General features: G+C 43.8%; 1 protein-coding gene across 3 annotated transcripts in view; it reads right to left on the bottom strand.

The window, feature by feature from the left end:
• S1PR2 (sphingosine-1-phosphate receptor 2) overlaps positions 1–19,246 on the bottom strand; it is a 122,975-nt gene that overhangs the window by 79,381 nt on the left and 24,348 nt on the right. Inside the window, exon 2 of one of the 3 annotated variants that reach the window (XM_067464135.1) lies at positions 5,884–6,153. The exons of the other annotated variants lie outside the window; for them this stretch is intronic. The gene's annotated coding sequence lies outside the window, so the exon portion shown is untranslated. The remainder of the gene's footprint in view (positions 1–5,883; positions 6,154–19,246) is intronic. 3 annotated transcript variants of the gene reach the window in all.

Raw genomic sequence — 19,246 nt, 5'->3', positions numbered from 1 at the left:
TGCTTAATACAAGTTCAATACATATTCATCAGCAGTCAAGAATACACTCAGCAATTAGTCTGAATTGTTTTCAGATTAGTTCTTGGTTCAACAAACAATGGAATCCCTTAAGAGAAGAAATGAAGGTATTTCCTCATCCAAATATGAATTCTTCCCCTCCCAAATTTAGTCCCCAAATTTCTTACACTGCGGACAGTGAAACTTTGACAGTCGCTTACATCTTGAGCTCATCTCTTTGCTGCATTCATATTCCCTTGGTAACTTTGTCACTTTTTTTGTAATGCCCACACTGTTTTTCTAAATGCGTAATTCAAATTTTAATTTATTGTGATGCTGGAAATTTTGGGAATGGTGGAAACTTTAATGGGGACGACGACGACAACAGAATTTTGACTGGGGGGGTGGTGATTTTGCCCTTCTTTCTTTCTTTCTTTCTTTCTTTCTTTTGCGCATTTCTACCCTTCCCTTCTCAACCCCCGAGTGGGACTCAGGGCGGCTTACAAAAAGGCACAATTTGATGCCAACACAAACAATAAGATAAGACATATATCAACAGCAATTATAAAACAATTAAAACAATCAATTATACATCACAATCCATAAAACCAGTCTAATGCTCAACGTTCACCAGCTCAGAGTCCGTAAATGCATTCCACATTGTCAAATCTTATCAATTCTAGTCGTCAATTGTCCTTTGTCTATCTGCCAGATTACCCAAAGGCCTGGTCCCATATCCATGTTTTCAGTTTCCTTCTAAAAAAGAGGAGGGATGTCGATGACCTAATTTCCCTGGAAAGTGAATTCCACAGGCGAGGGGCCACCACCGAGAAGGCCCTGCTCCTCGTCCCCACCAATCTCACTTGTGATAGAGGTGGGGCTGAGAGCAGGGCCTCCCCAGAAGATCTTAAACTCCGAGGCGGGACATAGAAGGAGATACGTTCGGACAGGTACGCTGGGCCGGAACCGTATAGGGTTCCCCAACTATACTCCTGAATCCCTTGCATGTATATCCAGAGTCCTCCTCCCTGCTTTTAACTATTTCATATCCTAAATTCTCTATATTCACAGACCTTTTTAAACTCTTCACTTAAAAGAGACAAAACCAAGAGCAAAAGAAAGTGCATGTTCACTCTGGAAAATATGACCAGTTGTGTTATCTTCTATCTCAATAACCTGTTATTACCATATTCACAGAATATAATTAGAAGTTGTATAATTACATACATCAAGATTTATTTGACTTAGGATCCTTTGTCTTACTAACCAGTTTAAGACAATGTTGAAATTTGATTTACTGTATATACTCGAGTATAAGCCTAGTTTTTCAGCCCCTTTTTTAGGCTGAAAAAGTTCCCCTCGGCTTATACTCGAGTTATGGTTATTTATTATTTTACTCTGCTATTAGTATTATTTTTATTATTTTTATTATTTTACTCTATTATTATTATTATGTTTACATTACTTTATTACTTTTATTACATTTATTATTTTACTCTATTATTATTACATTTCCATTATTTTACTGTATTTTATATTTATTACATTTATTATTTTACACTATTATTGTTATTATTACATTTATTACTTTATTATTATTACTATTGTTTTTAAATTTCCATTATTTTATTTTTATTACATGTTTTTACATTTATTATTTTATTCTATCATTATAGGTAATAGGTAAGAAGCACATTTACATTCAAGGAGGTTAGAATAATGGCTGAATCAGAGTTGGGCAGTCTTATCTTAAATTACAGTTTTGTGTAAATACTCATAAACATTTAACCTCCCGATGATTACCAGTAGCAGCTACATTTCTCACCCTCGGCTTATACTCGAGTCAAAACGTTTTTCCAGTTTTTTGTGGTAAAATTAGGTCCCTCGGCTTATATTCGGGTAGGCTTATACTCGAGTATATATGGTATTTTTTTCAAAATCCAATTTATAGTTAAAAAATTACATCTAAACAAGTGTTGCTTTTTCTAAAGGACTGATTTTCATCTACACTGAGACTAAGAGGTTTAATTCCTCAAACTTAAGTCTTCCAATTTTTGGAGAAACAAATAGAAGTATTGTTTTAATAGAAGAAATCAGATGCTAAGAATACCAAATATGAATTGCATGGAGTTAATAAAAGTTAATTTAATAAAAGTCTCTATTTACCATGGTCCCGGTAACGGACACCATTGCACTAATCAATCAGAAGTTCCCAGAAGACATTCCTGACTGTGAGAGCAGTTCAGCAGTGGAACTCTCTGCCCCGGAGTGTGGTGGAGGCTCCTTCTTTGGAAGCTTTTAAACAGAGGCTGGATGGCCATCTGTCGGGGGTGCTTTGAATGCAATTTTCCTGCTTCTTGGCAGGATGGCCCATGAGGTCTCTTCCAACTCTATGAGTCTATGATTCTATGATTCTATGATCACAGCTCTGTTTCTCCATTGCCTCACCACCAGCTACTTTCAGTGGGACAATTAATTCTACAAACAGAAAGATGGAGTAGCTATGCGGAGTCCCCTCAGCCCGGTCATAGCAAATTTCTACATGGAACACTTTGAAAAACATTCTGGAAACAGCAAGAAAAAAAGCCCATTATATGGTTCAGATATGTCGATGACACCTTCACCATTTGGATCCATGGAGAAGAAGAAGTAAACAGGTTCCTGGACCATCTTAACAGCATCCACCCAAACATCCAATTCACCATGGAAAAAGAAAATGAAGGAAGACTGCCTTTTCTAGATGTCCTAGTTATCCGCAAACCAGATCAACAATTGGGTCACACCGTCTACAGAAGACCTACACAGACAGATAGATACCGACATAAAAACTCTAACCATCACCCAAGTCAAAAAAGAAGCACCATTAAAAGTTGATTGTTTCAGACTTCACCTTTTAGTAAAAGGTAAGACAGAGAGGACAAAAGCTCAATGAACAGCTCAATGTGTTTTGGTCTACCTCCAACAATTGGCAGGGCCTTGTCTCATCAGGTACAGTGGTCTGAGAAGTAAGGGAAGTAAGGGAAGTAAGGGAAAAACATCTTATTCTCAGGCACTAGTTGGTAGTTGAGGGTTTGAAAACATTGGTTGTTGTCCATTCGTTCAGTTGCTTCCGACTCTTCGTGACCTCATGAATCAGCCCACGCCAGAGCTCCCTGTCAGCTGTCACCACCCCCAGCTCATTCAAGGTCAAGCCAGTCACTTCAAGGATGCCATCCATCCATCTTGCCCTTGATCGGCCCCTCTTCCTTTTTCCTTCCATTTTCTCCAGCATCATTGTCTTCTCTAAGCTTTCCTGTCTTCTCATTATATGGCCAAAATACTTCATCTTTGCCTCTAATACATTGGAGATATAGCAATTTTCCTTTTCTGTCTGGAACTAAAATCAATCCTAGTGTAAAAAAGGTTAGTGAATTGTATGGATGTATAATGCCACCAAAGGAGCAATGATGTTCTTAATTCTCCCAGAAGGGCAGAGCAATGGAAAAGAGGCCACAAGTTGCTATGAGCCAATGTGGCCACAGGAAAGGAAGAGGGCATCTTTCATTCCCTAGATCAGTGGTTGTCAACCTGGGGTCCCCAGATGTTTTTGGCCTACAACTCCCAGAAATCCCAGCCAGTTTACCAGTTGTTAGGATTTCTGGGAGTTGAAGGCCAAAAACATCTGGGGACCCCAGGTTGAGAACCACTGCCCTAGATGTTTTGGATTGCAACTTTCACAATTCCTCGTCTTTGCTTATCTTCGTTGGGGCTTCTGAGAGTTGAAGTCCAAAACATCTGGAGGGCCAAAGTTCTTCACTCAGGCATACTGCAGGTCTAGGTAGCTTTCAATGAGGGTGGAAGTATATCCAGCATCTTTCCATACTGCTAATGATACAAAATACTTTCCACCTACGCAACTGTGAAGCCAACAGGAAATTGGAAGTCATCTGGGAAGGTCAAGAGCTTGAACTTTGTTTCCATCCTAAGTATCTTGATGTCACCTTAGATCGAACACTAGCATATAGGAAACACTGCTTGAACACCAAGCACAAAGTAGCTGCACGCAATAACATCCTGCAGAGACGTACTGGCAGCACATGGGGTACAGACTCAAAATTAGCAAGAACATCAGCCCTAGCCTTGTCTTACTCAACTACCGAGTATGCCTGCCTTGTTTGGCATAGATCTGCCCATGCAAAGCAGGTGAACATAGAATTGAATCAAACATGCAGAATAATCACAGGATGTCTTAAACCTACACCTGTTGATAAACTCTACAAGCTAGCTGGCATTGCCCCCCTTGATCTGCTGCTAAATGTGAGAAAAATAAGGTTGAACACTGTGAAAGCCACCCACTACGAGGCTATCAGCCTCCTCCTAGTAGACTCAAATCAAGGAAAAGCTTTATGAGAACTACCACTCCTCTTGGCATCTCCCCAGCAACAACAGCAAGGGTATCCCTCTGGGCAGCTAGATCAGGAAATCCCAACTGGATGACCCCCATGAGGGTCTTCCTCCAGGGGCAAACCAAGAATGGGCAACTTGGAAGTCCCTGAACAGATTTAGAAGCAGAGTGGGCAGAACAAAAGACAACCTGGCAAAATGGCACTACCTAAAAGAATCCTTCACTTTGTGTGATTATGGAGCAGAACAGACAACTCCGCATCTGTATGCTTGTCCACTATGCCCTGCCTCATGTACAGAGGAAGAATTGTTGGAGGCTACAGACATTGCAATTGCCAATTTATTGGTCAAAAGACTTTAGCCACCTGTGCTCCTTTTATTTTTATCGGTTTTATACTAATTTATGCAATGCTTTTGATAGGAAATAAAATAAATGGTATAAAATATAGAGACCGCTCTTTGACCTTGGACATACATGTTCAATGAGAGCAATAGCACCATGGCCGGGTACACATGATGCATGCAGAAGGTGCTTTTCTCCAGTCTCTTGGCATCTCTCAGGTAGCAAGACAAAGAAAACCTTAGTATATGAGACTCTTAAAAACCACAATCAAGGAAGACTAACAGCTGCACATGACTAGATGGGTCAGTAGTCACATTCAATGACAATGCCACTTTTGGGTTGATGTAGGTTTTTTTCGGGCTATATGGCCATGGTCTAGAGGCATTCTCTCCTGATGTTTCGCCTGCATCTATGGCAAGCATCCTCAGAGGTAGTGAGAATGCTTGCCATAGATGCAGGCGAAACGTCAGGAGAGAATGCCTCTAGACCATAGCCATATAGCCCAAAAAAACCTACAACAACCCAGTGATTCCGGCCATGAAACCCTTTGACAATACAATGCCACTTTTGGTATCCCATTCTGGAGATATCACTTGTGTGTGACAGTTTTTGGTATGACCACTTTCTCCACAATCAACGTGCTAGTCTTGAAGATGCCACAGAACAACAACAGCAAAACACAGCCATGAGTCACCCACACAGAGCCCTTTATTATTAAAGGATCAACTCAGATTCAAATTAAGTATGCAGCACCAACCAAAAGACTATGTAGGACACCGATTTCTAACCAGACCGTTAAAAGTTGTATCACCTCGCCAAGTTCAAGAGTTTAATATACAGACGTTTCTTCAACCATTTAACATTTGTGCAAAGTTAACATGACGCAGACTTCACACCAACCTCACCACTAACTCCTGAGATAGCAACGGCAGGGGAAAGTTTCCCACACACCACAGAAATACCTACGTGCTATTACTTGCGCAGAGTTGTAGGCAAAGATCTGGCTGGAGGAGGGAAGTGAGACAACAGCTATGGCTGCCCAAACTCAGGAGAAGATGAGTATGTGAATCAAATGGAGAAGATAAGCAGCTCTAGTTCACCTGGTTGCAGCAACACTGAGACCTGAGATGATACCCTTTCAAAAGTCTAAGATTTCCCACCTTGGTTTGACAGAGGGATCCTTGGATTTGTCTCCCATCCTCTTCAGGTTCAGCTTGTCTTTCTCCCGACTGGGTGGTGGCTTATGCAGGAAAGGAGCCAGCTGGGCACCTGCAGCGTGACCTGGTAGAAGAACTCAGTATGCCAAGATGTACCAGCATAGCCAGCCCCAAAAAATCAAATCCAGGCACGTCCCAGCCCGTGGCTGAGGGCTATTGAGTCACAAGCAACAACAGCATCAAGAGGGAGGACTCGTTTGGGAGAATTAACAGCTAGGGAGGAAAAAAAAGGAGCAAAGTCGGAAAATGTAATGCAGCCCTAACCAAGTTAAGACAAATGTGAATTAAAACACAATCCCCATCCCAGTGAATTAAAAAAAGATGCAGGCAGAAGGATGGGATGCACAAAGACCTGACTAGCGTGTCCAATTTGAGAGTAAAGGAAATAGGATGGATCTATCAGTGGGGCACACAAGTGAGTAAGAAATACAGAGACTGATAACAAGAACCGCAGCGAAGTCCTGTTGTGACTCCAACAGCACAGGCAGCCGTTAAATGCTTGCACAACTCTGTCCGCCGGAGGCAAACGCTGATGGGGAAATCTGGCTGTGTGGGTTTAAGCACAAGGGATGTTTCCAAGCAGAGCTGAGGGAGGAGTGCAACAACTTAACACACATCTAGGGAGACAGACAGACACATGGTGAAGGCGGCTGCCAGCATGTGACGCATAACTCCAAACACCTACACAGACTGACTCTATGCTCCAAAAGTTAAGATTTTGCCCTCGAGAAAAGTTGCCTGTATATATTATGCCAGCAGAATAAATCATGCTAATATGCCCTGAGTTTGTATGCCACAGGGGCTGGGCAAACAAGCCCTGCAAACAACAACTGGAAATCTTACACAGCCACACTTCTTTTCTTGTTTCTGAGTTGAGAAAACCTCCTGTTTTCCTACTGAGAAAGACTTATTTGTCGTGTCAGAGCAACCAGTCCATTATATATTACATTTCTAACAGAACATTTATTTATTATTTATTATTTCCGTCACTTTTACCCCGCCCTTCTCACCCCCAAGGGGGGACTCAGGGCGGCTTACAGAGAAAGGCATAATTCGATGCCTTGTCACATATACATACATATATAAAAACAATTAAGGAATTACAAATTAAAAATTAAATCATCAATACACAACAACACCATAAACACAGTAGTAGGCTAATCCTGAGCTCAGCGTTCGGAGTTCCGTAAATCCATTCCGTCTTGTCCAGTTCCAGCTCGTCATGAAGTCTTTCTTTAACTGCCAGAATGTCCAAATGCCTGGTCCCACATCCAGGTCTTCAACCTCTTCCTAAATGAAAGAAGGGACGTTGCCGATCTAATCTCCCCGGGGAGTGAGTTCCACAGGCGGGGGGCCACCACCGAGAAGGCCCTGCTCCTCGTCCCCGCCAATCTCACTTGTGATAGAGGCAGGGTCGAGAGCAGGGCCTCCCCAGAGGATCTTAGGTTCCGAGGTGGGACGTAGAGGGAGATCCGTTCGGATAGATACACTGGGCCGGAACCGTTTAGGGTTTTGTAGGTCAAAACCAGCACTTTGAATTGTGCTCGGAATTGGATCGGCAGCCAGTGGAGCTGACACAACAGGGGGATGGTGTGCTCCCTGTATGACGCTCCGGTGAGCAATCTGGCTGCCTCTCGCTGGACCAGTTGGAGTTTCCGAGCAGTCTTCAAAGCAAACAGACAGAAAAATACACAACTTGTGAGTTTGGTAGTTGGTTAAATGTCCTTTGACCAGTATCTGGCCACTTGGAGTGCTTCTGGTGTTGCTGCAAGAAGGTCCTCCATTGTGCATGTGGCTGGGCTCAGGTTGCATTGCAGCAGGTGGTCAGTGGTTTGCTCTTCTCCACACTCGCATGCCGAGGATTCCACTTTGTAGCCCCATTTCTGAAGGTTGGCTCTGCATCTCGTGGTGCCAGAGCGCAGTCTGTTCAGCGCCTTCCAAGTCGCCCAGTCCTCTGTGTGCCCAGGGGGGAGTCTCTCATTAGGCATCAGCCATTGGTTGAGGTGCTGGGTTTGGGCCTGCCACTTTTGGACTCTCGCTTGCTGAGGTGTTCCAGCGAGTGTCTCTGTAGATCTTAGAAAACTATGTCTAGATTTAAGTCGTTGGCATGCTGGCTGATATCCAAACAGGGGATGAGCTGGAGATGTCTCTGCCTTGGTCCTTTCACTATTGGCTGCTACTTCCCGGCGGATGTCAGGTGGTGCAATGCCGGCTAAGCAGTGTAATTTCTCCAGTGGTGTGGGGCGCAGACACCCCGTGATAATGCGGCATGTCTCATTAAGAGCCACATCCACTGTTTTAGTATGGTGAGATGTGTTCCACACTGGGCATGCATACTCAGCAGCAGAGTAGCAGACTGAGAAAGACTGATCCTATGCTGCGACCCCTTAAAACAGTTAATCATAATAATAAACCTTTATTTATACCCTGCTAACATCTCCCGAAGGACTCGGTGCGGCTTACAAGAGGCCCAGGCCCAACACAACAATAAAACAACAGCATAACAAATACAACAATAAATAAACTCATAAAACAAGCAATAAACATTGAAACAATAGCAATAAACATTAGACAATAACACAATGACACATTTAAAACTAAGCCCGGGCCAAATGTAATGATTAAAATTTTAAAATGCTGAACATGACAGGTGAGATGGATAGGTGTTTGGAGATAAGTGGGGTGTGCAGACAATCTTAATCTCTAGTAAAGTGCATTTGGGACATGATGCTAGGAGTTTCCTATTCTGGGAAAGCACACTGGAACAACCACGTCTTCAAGCTCTTCCTTGTTCATTCGTTCAGTCGTCTCCGACTCCTCGTGACCTCATGGACCAGCCCACGCCAGAGCTCCCTGTCGGCCGTTACCACCCCCAGCTCCCTCAAGGTCAGTCCAGTCACTTCAAGGATGCCATCCATCCATCTTGCCCTTGGTCGGCCCCTCTTCCTTTTGCCTTCCACTTTCCCCAGCATAATTGCAAGCTCTTCCTAAAGACTGCCAATGTTGGGGCTTGTCTGATATCCTTGGGGAGAGAGTTCCAGAGTCAGGGGGCCACCACAGAGAAGGCCCTGTCCCTCGTCCCCACCAATCGCGCTTGCAACGCAGGTGGGATCGTGAGCAGGGCCTCTCCAGATGATCGGAGGGAGCGTGCGGGTTCGTAAACGGAGATGCGGTCACGCAGGTAGGCAGGTCCCAAACCGTTTAGGGCTTTGTAGGTGAGTACCTGCACGTTGTATTGGGACCGGAAAATGAACGGCAGCCAATGAAGCTCCTTGAACAGGAGGGTTGACCTCTCTCTATAAGGAGCACCAGTTAACATCCTGGCCACCGCTCGCTGGACTAGCTGAAATTTCCGAGCCGTTTTCAAGGGCAGCCCTACGTAGAGCGAATTACAGTAGTCCAATCTAGAGGTGACCAAGGCATGGTTTAGTAAGGTAGATGACAATGTATAACGGCATAGGAAAAATCATGGAAACAGGATCAGTTAATATAATATCGGACATCAGATTGAATGGCAATCCAAGTCATGATACAGGCCATTTGTCATATTCAGGTTGTCTTGTCTAAGCAGGGTGCTTGTGGTTTCTAATCTTCTCAAGTATTAAGGAAGCTGTAAAGCAAAGCGAGAAACAAGCTTCTAAAGTATGCTCTATAAAAAGCCCAAGAACAAGGAAGGAGTCTTCCAGACACAGAAATGAGGAAGGGGGAGAGAGGGAGATGATGTCATAAAAGCTTCCTAGAAATGCGTGGGCGTAGACCACACTTTGGAGAGGTGACCATGACAAAAAGGCAGCCTAAGGAACACAATCCCAAAACTCCATATATGGTGCTGTCCACCAAAGCTTCCTTGTTTTCATACAGAAAGAAAAAGGGAAAAAGGAAAACAAAGAAAGACCCTCCTTGATCTCAGCTTCCCTTTCAGTAATTAAACTCGCACAACAAGTAATAGGCTCGTCATTATTATTTCCCGCTCCAGCTGTTTCCACACTTGGCTGGACAAACAACTCAAGAAAGACACAAAATGTGATTCTATTACAAGATACAAGATATTACAAGATACCCTTTCTTTGAGTGACAGTTATTGCATCAAGGCTTGGACAAGATGTTTTCTGGAAGAGTTTATCTCTCTAAATCAGGGGTCCTCAAACTAAGGCCCGGGGGCCGAATGTGGCCCTCCAAGGTCATTTACCCGGCCCTCGCTCACGGTCAACCTAAGTCTGAAATGACTTGAAAGCACACAACAACAACAACAACAACAATCTTATCTCATCAGCCAAAAGCAGGCCCACACTTCCCATTGGAATACTAATAAAATTATTCTTCATTTTTATTATTGTACTAGCTGTACCCGCCACGCGTTGCTGTGGCCAACCTTCCCTCCCTCTTTCTCTCCTCCCTTTCCTCTTTCCTTCATTTCCTCTTTTTCTTTCCCTATCTCTCGTCTTTCTTCCATCTCTACCTGTTTGTTTCCTCCCTTCTCTATCTTTCTTTCCCTCCCTCCTTCTCTCCTTCCTTCCTTCCCTCTTTCCCTCCTTCTCTCGTTACTTCTTGACTGTCTCTTCCATTTAATATTGTATTTATATCTTACATAGAAAGAAGGAAAGGAAGAAGGAAGGAAGGAGGGACATGAAGGAAGGAAAAAGGAAGGGAGGGAGGGAAAGAAGGGAAGGAAGGAAAAGAAAGAAGGAGGGACAGGAAGGGAGGGAGGAAGGAAGGAGAAGGAAGGAAGGAGGGGGATGAAGAAAGGAGGGAAAGAAGGAAATGAAGGGGAAGGAAATGAAGAAAGGGAAAGAAGGAGGAAAGGGAGGGAGGGAGGGAGGGAGGAGAAGGAAGGAAGGAGGAAGGAAGGAGGGACATGAAGGAAGGAAGGAAAAAGGAAGGGAGGAGAGAAAGAAGGGAAGGAAGGAAAAGAAAGAAGGAGGGACAAGGAGAGAGGGAGGAGAAGGAAGGAAGGAGGAAGGAAGGAGGGAAAGAAAGGAGGGGGATGAAGAAAGGAGGGAAAGAAGGAAATGAAGGGGAAGGAAATGAAGAAAGGGAAAGAAGGAGGAAAAGGAGGGAGGGAGGAAGGAAAAGAAGGAAAGGAAAAGGGAAGGAGGGACAGGAAGGAAGGGAAGGAGGGAAAGAAGGAAAGGAAGGAGAAGGAAAGAAGAAAAGGAAAGAAAGGAAAGGGAGGAAAGAAGGGAAGGGAGGGAGAGAAAGAAGGTCCTTCATTCAAGCACCGTGGACCTTTCTCGCCTCCTCCCCCTCCTCCTCCTCCCCTTCTTCCTTGCGTGGAGCACTCCGTTGCTGCTGCTGGTACTTTCCAACAGGGAAAGGAGGAGGAGACTGCTCTCCTGACATAGGAGGGAAAGAGAAGGGGCTGCATGTGGCAAGCCTCCACCTCCACTCCACTCGCTTGTGTGTGTGTGTGTGTGTGTGGCTGTGCACGTGCGCCTGGCTTTAATGGCCAGCTGTTTCCCCGCAAGGAGGAGGAGGGGCCGTGGCCATGGATCTCGGTAGACATGCAGTTTCTCCTTTGTGGACATGCAGTTTAGAAGTCCTTTCTGCTTTTGGTTTTCGTTGTTTTTTTGAGTGGAGAACATACATTGGGTTGTTAGGGACATAGTGTCCAAAGTTGGTGTCAATTGCCTCAGTGGTTTCTGAGTTCTGTGAATAGCACAAACGAACATTACATTTTTATTTATATAGATTGTTTTTAAGTGGGTTTTTTTTTTTTGCACTACAGATATGTGCAGTGTGCATAGGAATTCATTCATGTTTTTCCCCCCTTCAAATTATAGTCCGGCCCTCCAATAGTTTGAGGGACTGTGACCTGGCCCTCTGTTTAAAAAGTTTGAAGACCCCTGCTCTAAATCCATTTCATGTTTTGGATTCTGTCTGAACCTTGAGATTTGAAAAAGAAATTCCAGTTGCGTTTTCAGCTTCTTTTGCTTCCACAACGTTGTCTGCAATCAAGTTAACAGCCAAATGACAAAATCGGAATAGTTGGAAATTACCAACACTGAGCTTTTGATTTCAGATTAAAAATTTTAATCTAATGCTGATGCACTGCTTCACACGCCAGATAATTGTGGTTTTGTCCTTCCTCGAATAAGGGATGCTGTGTGCTGTTTTTCCCATGAAGTCATATATATTCTCACTGCAAATGTACTGATCACATGTCACAGATGTGGGTAGATAGAGCAAGATGTAGAGTGCTGCATGGGCCAAAATAATTTTTCAGGTACCAAATAAGGCCAGTGCTAGCCTCCAAGCCATTGGATGTCGGTCTCTAGCAAGATTCAAAGAAAGAAAAACAACACTACACACTTGTACCCAGTGGATATAGATTTAATGTCCATTCTTTGCTCTGCCCCAGAGTGTGGTGGAGGCTCCTTCTTTGGAAGCTTTTAAACAGAGGCTGGATGGCCATCTGTCAGGGGTGATTTGAATGCAACATTCCTGATTCTTGGCAGGGGGTTGGACTGGATGACCTATGAGGTCTCTTCCAACTCTTTGATTCTATGATTCTAGAAAACAACAATGATATCTGTCCACATCAAATAAATCGGGAAGCACTCATTTAGGCATTCTTTCTTAACTGCTAATGAGATTGAGGAAGTGGAATCATAGAATCAAAGAGTTGGAAGAGACCTCATGGGCCATCCAGTACAACCCCCTGCAAAGGAGCAAGAATATTGCATTCAAAGCACCCCTGTTAGATGGCCATCCCGCCTCTGTTTAAAAGCTTCCAAAGAAGGAGCCTCCACCACACTCCGGGACAGAGAGTTCCACTGTTGAACGGCTCTCACAGTCAGGAAGTTCTTGCTCATGTTCAGATGGAATCTCCTCTCTTGTAGTTTGAAGCCACTGTTCCGCGTCCTAGTCTCCAGGGAAGCAGAAAACAAGCTTGCTCCCTCTTCCCTATGACTTCCTCTCACGTATTTATACATGGCTATCATATCTCCTCTCAGCCTTCACTTCTTCAGGCTAAACATGCCCAGCTCCTTAAGCCGCTCCTCATAGGGCTTGTTCTCCAGACCCTTGATCATTTGAGTCGCCCTCCTCTGGACACATTCCAGCTTGTCAATATCTCTCTTCAATTGTGGTGCCCAGAATTGGACACAATATTCCACATGTGGTCTGACCAAAGCAGAATAGAGCATGGGGAGCATGAGTTCCCTGGATCTAGACACTATGCTCCTATTGATGCAGACCAAAATCCCATTGGCTTTTTTTGCCACCACATGACATTGTTGGCTCATATTTAACTACTTGTCCACGAGGACTCCAAGATCTTTTTCACATGTACTGCTCTTGAGCCAGGCTTCCCTCATTCTGTATCTTAGGAGTTGCAGAACTGTTGGCTCTTCATAGGAACTAGTCAATATGAGACTTCCAACAACTAGAGCAGGGGTCCTCAAACTAAGGCCCGGGGGCCGGATGCGGCCTTCCAAGCTCATTTACCCGGCCCTTGCTCAGGATCAACCTAAGTCTGAAATTTTTGAAAGCAAACAACAACAAACTAAGGCCCACATTTCCCACTGAAATACCAATAAGTTTATATTTGTCAAAATTATTATTCATTTTAATTATTGTATTGTTTTTAAGGGTTTTTTTTGCATTACAAATAAGATATGTGCAGTGTGCATAGGAATTCATTCATGTTTTTTCAAATTATAATCTGGCCCTCCAACAGTTTGAGGGACTATGATCTGGCCCTCTGTTTAAAAAGTTTGTGGACCCCTGAACTAGAGTGTTGGCCATTTTTTGGGCTGATTCAGAATGACTACACTGGAATCTTAAAAGACAAATTTTAGTTTTTTAAAAAATCACTTTTCTTTATATTTTGTACTGTCGTAACAGCTTCTAAGACACCGTTTCTCAACCTGGGGGTCAGGACCCCCGGGGGGGGGGTTGCAACGGGGGTCAGGACCCCCGGGGGGGTTGCAACGGGGTTTCTGTTGGCCATGGGGTGCCGTTTGAGAAGTTTGGCCCAATTCATTGTTGGGGTTCATTCATTGTTGGGGTTCAGAATGCTCTTTGATTGTAGGTGAACTATAAATCCTAGCTACTACAACTCCCAAATATCAAGGTCTATTTCCCCCAAACTCCACCAGTGTTCACATTTGGGCATACTGAGTATTTGTGCCAAGTTTGGTCCAGATCCATCATTGTTTGAGTCCACACTGCTCTCTGGATGGAGGTGAACTACAACTCCCAAACTCAAGGTCAGCGCCCAACAAACCCTTCCAGTATTTTCTCTTGGTCATGAGAGTTCTTTGTGCCAAGTTTGGTTCCATTCCATCGTTGGTGGAGTTCAGAATACGATTTGATTTTAGGTGAACTATAAATCCCAGCAACTACAATTTTCAAATGACCAGATCAATCGACAACCCCACCAGTATTCAAATGTGGACATATCGGGTATTTGTGGAGTCCCCGGTGGCGCAGTAGGTTAAACCCCTGTGCCGGCAGGACTGAAGACCGACAGGTTGCAGGTTCGAATCCGAGGAGAGGCGGATGAGCTCCCTCTATCAGCTCTAGCTCCTCATGCGGGGACATGAGAGAAGCCTCCCACAAGGATGATAAAAACATCAAATCATCCAGGCGTCCCCTGGGCAACGTCCTTGCAGACGGCCAATTCTCTCACACCAGGAGTCACTCCTGACACGACAAAAAAAAAAAAAAATTCGGGTATTTGTGCCAAATTTGGTCCAGTGAATGGAAATTCCTCCTGCATATCAGGTATTTGCATGACAATTCATAACAGTAGCAAAGTGACAGTTATGAAGTAGCAACAAAAATAATGTTATGGTTGGGGGTCAACACAACATGGGGAACTGTATGAAGGGATCACGGCATTAGGAAGGTCAGGAAGCACTGTTCTAAAATGATGTAAATGTCATATTAATATTTACTGCCCAGTTACCTTTGCAAAACAAAGCACTTTGGAACAGGAAGGAAGGAAAACAACTCAAACACCAACTGGTGGGATTTCCAACGGCCCATCCGCCTCACAGGTATTATTAGCTGCTGTGGAGTATTCCCTGGGTTATGAAAGATATATTGAAGACAACAGAAATGCTTAGGGACATATTTGCTTCCACTTCAAATTGCTCTGAGCTCTTGTTAAAAACTCATTTAGGTCCCCTTATAATCGGTTTACAAGATAATCTGTACAACTACAATCTCACTAGTCATTTCAGAAATAGCTGGATCTCATTCTGCCAAATAGGAGCCCCCGGTGGTGCAGTGTGTTAAACCCCTGTGCCGGCAGGACTGAACACCGACAGGTCACAGGTTCAAATCCGGGGGGAGCGCGGATGAGCTCCCTCTATCAGCTCCAGCTCCTCATGCGGGGACATGAGAGAAGCCTCCCACAAGGATGGTAACACATCAAAACATCCAGGCTCTAGGTAATTTTAAATGGTAAGCAAACAGTATTTTGGTGCCCCCCCCCCCACCAATTATCTATCTGTCTTCTATCCATCTATCCATCTATCCATCTATCCATCTATCCATCTATCCATCTATCCATCTATCCATCCATCTATCCATCTATCCATCCATCTATCTATCTATCTATCTATCTATCTATCTATCTATCTATCTATCTATCTAAATACTCTGTGTGTAATGAGTTACTTAAAAACAAAAGAACCAATGAACGAAATCACACCAAATTTGGCAACAAAACATCTCACAACACAAGGAGTGACCATCACTCAAAATATTATGATTTTGTCATTTGGGAGTTGTAGTTGCTGGGATTTATAGTTCACCTACAATCAAAAAGCACTCTGAACTCCATCAACGATTGAATGGAACCAAACTTGGCACACAGAACTCCCATGACTCAACAGAAAATACTGGAAGGGTTTGGTGGCATTGACCTTGAGTTTGGGAGTTCACCTACATCCAGAGAGCACTTTGGACTCAAAAATGATGGATCTGGACCAAACTTGGCACAAGCACTCAATACGCCCAAATATGAACACAGATGGAGTTTGGGGGAAATAGACCTTGACATTTGGGAGTTGTAGTCACTGGGATTCACAGTTCACCTACAATCAAAGAGCATTCTGAACCCCACCAATGATGGAATTGAACCAAACATGGCATACAGGACTTCCATGACCAACAGAATATACTGGAATGGTTTGGTGGGCATTGAACTTGAGTTTGGGAGTTGTAGTTCACCTACATCCACAAAGCAGTGGACTCAAACAATGATGGATCTGGACCAAACTTGGCACAAGCACTCAATACGCCCAAATATGAACACAGATGGAGTTTGGGGGAAATAGACCTTGACATTTGGGAGTTGTAGTCACTGAGATTCACAGTTCACCTACAATCAAAGAGCATTCTGAACCCCATGAACGACAGAATCGGGGCAAACTCCCCCACACAGAACCCCCATGACCAACAGAAAATACTTAAGGACATCCAATCCAACTCCCTTCATCAGGGCAAGAAAACGTAATCAAAGTCCTCCTGACAAAGAGCTATCCAGCCATAGATAGATATAGATAGATAGAGATAGCTAAGTGGTATGTATGTTTCTTAAAAGGTTTTTTAAAGAGCTGGATAACACAAAGGCAGTTACACATTGACTTTTTTGTGCAGGAGACCGTCTTTCCTAGCCAATGACATATACAAACACCTCCCCTCCTTCAAGATGCCATGTCTGACAACAAAAGTCTCCCTCCTGACCCTACCCAGGGTCTCTTGATAACCTCCAAGGAGACAGAGACTTCCATTACTTTCCTAATCAGCTTGTCTCATTGTTGAGAAGCATTAGACAGAAGGTTAATATTTAGCCTGGCTTTTTTATTAACTTGGTTTCCCTCTTCTTGTTGGGGTTTACACATTTTCTGGTATGTCTTTAAGTATTTGAAGTGGGAGTAAGGTTGACCATACCCTCCTTTACCCACTCCTGACTGTAAAATTTTCCTGGTGACAATATAGCCAATGCTTCCAGCCTTTCATAGGTAAAGGTAAAGTCCAGTCTTGTCTGACATTAAGTCCAGTCTTGTCTGACTCTGGGGTGTGGTGCTCATCTCCATTTCTAAGCCAAAGAGCCACCGTTGTCCGTAGACACCTCCAAGGTCATGTGGCCGGCATGACTGCATGGAGCGCCCTTACCTCCCCGCCGGAATGGTACCTATTGATCTACTCACATTTGCATGTTTTTGAACTGCTAGGTTGGCAGAAGCTAGGGCTGACAGCGGAAGCTCACGCCGCTCCCCAGAATTGAACCTGTGACCTTTCGATCAATGTATGTGTATATGTATATGTGAATGTATATGGGAGTGTGTGTGTGGTTTGCAGCTGTCCGCCACAGTGCTTGCAACTTGTCAATTTGCTCTTGACACAGCAGTGCCAGTTTCGGATTTGGTTTGTTATGTAGCATGATCTCTAAGCCAAACAATTATCAGAAATGCTATTCTTTATTTACACTTGTGGTTTCCTTTTTTAAGCGCGTCCTTGTCTGTTTGAGCAATAAAAATGAGGTCATCTTTGCTGGAGTTGTTGCTACATGGCGTCAAGTCTGACTTACAACAAACCGATCACAGATGTATTAATTAATTAATTAATTTTCCATATTTATCTACCTCCCCTATCAGCCTGAAGGCGATTCGAGGTGGTTTACAGTCGGCAGTCAATGCCCCCAAACAACATAAAATACTGTTAAAAGCATTACATATAATATAAACCATATAAAAGCAATAATTATTATTATTAACTAGCCGTCCCCTGCTGTGGCCCACGTGGGGGTTCTGTGTGGGAGGTTTGGCCCAATTCTATCGTTGGTGGGGTTCAGAATGCTCTGTGATTGTAGGTGAACTATAAATCCCAGCAACTACAACTCCCAAATGTCAAGATTCTATTTTCCCCAAACTCTACCAGTGTGCCATCCAGTCCAACCCCCTGCCAAGAAGCAGGAAAATCACATACGAAGCACCCCCAACAGATGGACATCTAGCTTCTGCTTAAAAGCTTCCAAAGAAGGAGCCTCCACCACACTCTGAGGCAGAGAGTTCCACTGCTGAACAGTTCTCACAGTCAGGAAGTTCTTCCTAATGTTCAGATGGAATATACTTTCTTGTAATTTGAAGTCATTGCTCCATTGCGTCCTAGTCTCCAGAGCAGCAGAAAACAAGCTTCTTCCCTCCTCCTTATGACTTACTCTGACACACACACACACACACATATCCGCCCTGAGTCCACGTCGGGGTTGAGAAGGGCGGTATATAAATATTGCAAATAAATAAATAAATAAATGTCTCCTCTCAGTTTTCTCTTCTGCAGGCTAAATATGCCCAGCTTTTGAAGGTGCTCCTCATAGGGTTTGTTCTCCAGACCCTTGGAGAACCTGAGTATCATCTGTGGATTTAGCTTTATATGCTGTTGTTTGCCAACAATGCCCCTCAGCCTACTTACAAACAGGTCAGTAAAGAATAAACAGACACAAATCTGATCTCAGTGGTGTCTGTGAATGTGTGTTGGGGAGTCTTCAAGTCACCTTTTGACTTACAGCAATCCCATGAGTTTCAAGGATTTTCTTATGCAAGGTAGTTTGCCATGCAATTCTTCTGAAATATGGCCTACAGAACATGATAATAATTTGGAGTCTCCCATTCAATTATTATTATTATTATTATTATTATTATTAATAATAATAACAACAACAGTTTATTTGTACCCCACTACCATCTCCCAAAGGGACTCGGTGCGGCTTACATGAGGCCGAGCCCAAATACAACAATACAGACAATAAACAACAATACAAGCAGTTAAAAAAAACCATAAGCAGTAAAATATACAACATTATCACTAAGACAACACACAATTGAAAACAGTGGGAAAGCCAAATGTAAAGTTAAAATTGGAAATAATGTTGGGACCTGGATGAAAAGAGATAGGGTGTTTGTGAAGGGCGTACTAGCAGACCTAAAGAAATGTAAAGTGCTTTGGAGGACAAAATGCTATGAGATCATTATTCCGGGAAGGCACGCTGGAACAGCCATGTCTTCAAGCTCCTCCTGAAGACTGCCAGAGTTGGGTCCTGTCAGATGTCTTTAGGAAGTGCGTTCCAGAGTCGAGGGGCCACCACCGAAAAGGCCCTCTCTCTCGTCCCCACCAATTGCGCCTGCGATGCTGGTGGGATCGAAAGCAGGGCCTCTCCGGATGATCGAAGGGATCGTGTGGGTTCATATATGGAGATGCGGTCACACAGGTAGGCGGGTCCCAAACCGTTCAGGGCTTTGTAGGTAAGGACCTGCACCTTGAATTGGGTCCGGTAGATGAATGGCAGCCA

The sequence above is a fragment of the Anolis sagrei genome, chromosome 2, assembly GCF_037176765.1.
Source record: "Anolis sagrei isolate rAnoSag1 chromosome 2, rAnoSag1.mat, whole genome shotgun sequence".
In the NCBI taxonomy this organism is placed as follows: Eukaryota; Metazoa; Chordata; class Lepidosauria; order Squamata; family Dactyloidae; genus Anolis; species Anolis sagrei.
The sequence above is the reverse complement of the archived record's forward strand: the minus strand, read 5'-3'. Positions and strand labels throughout refer to the sequence as shown.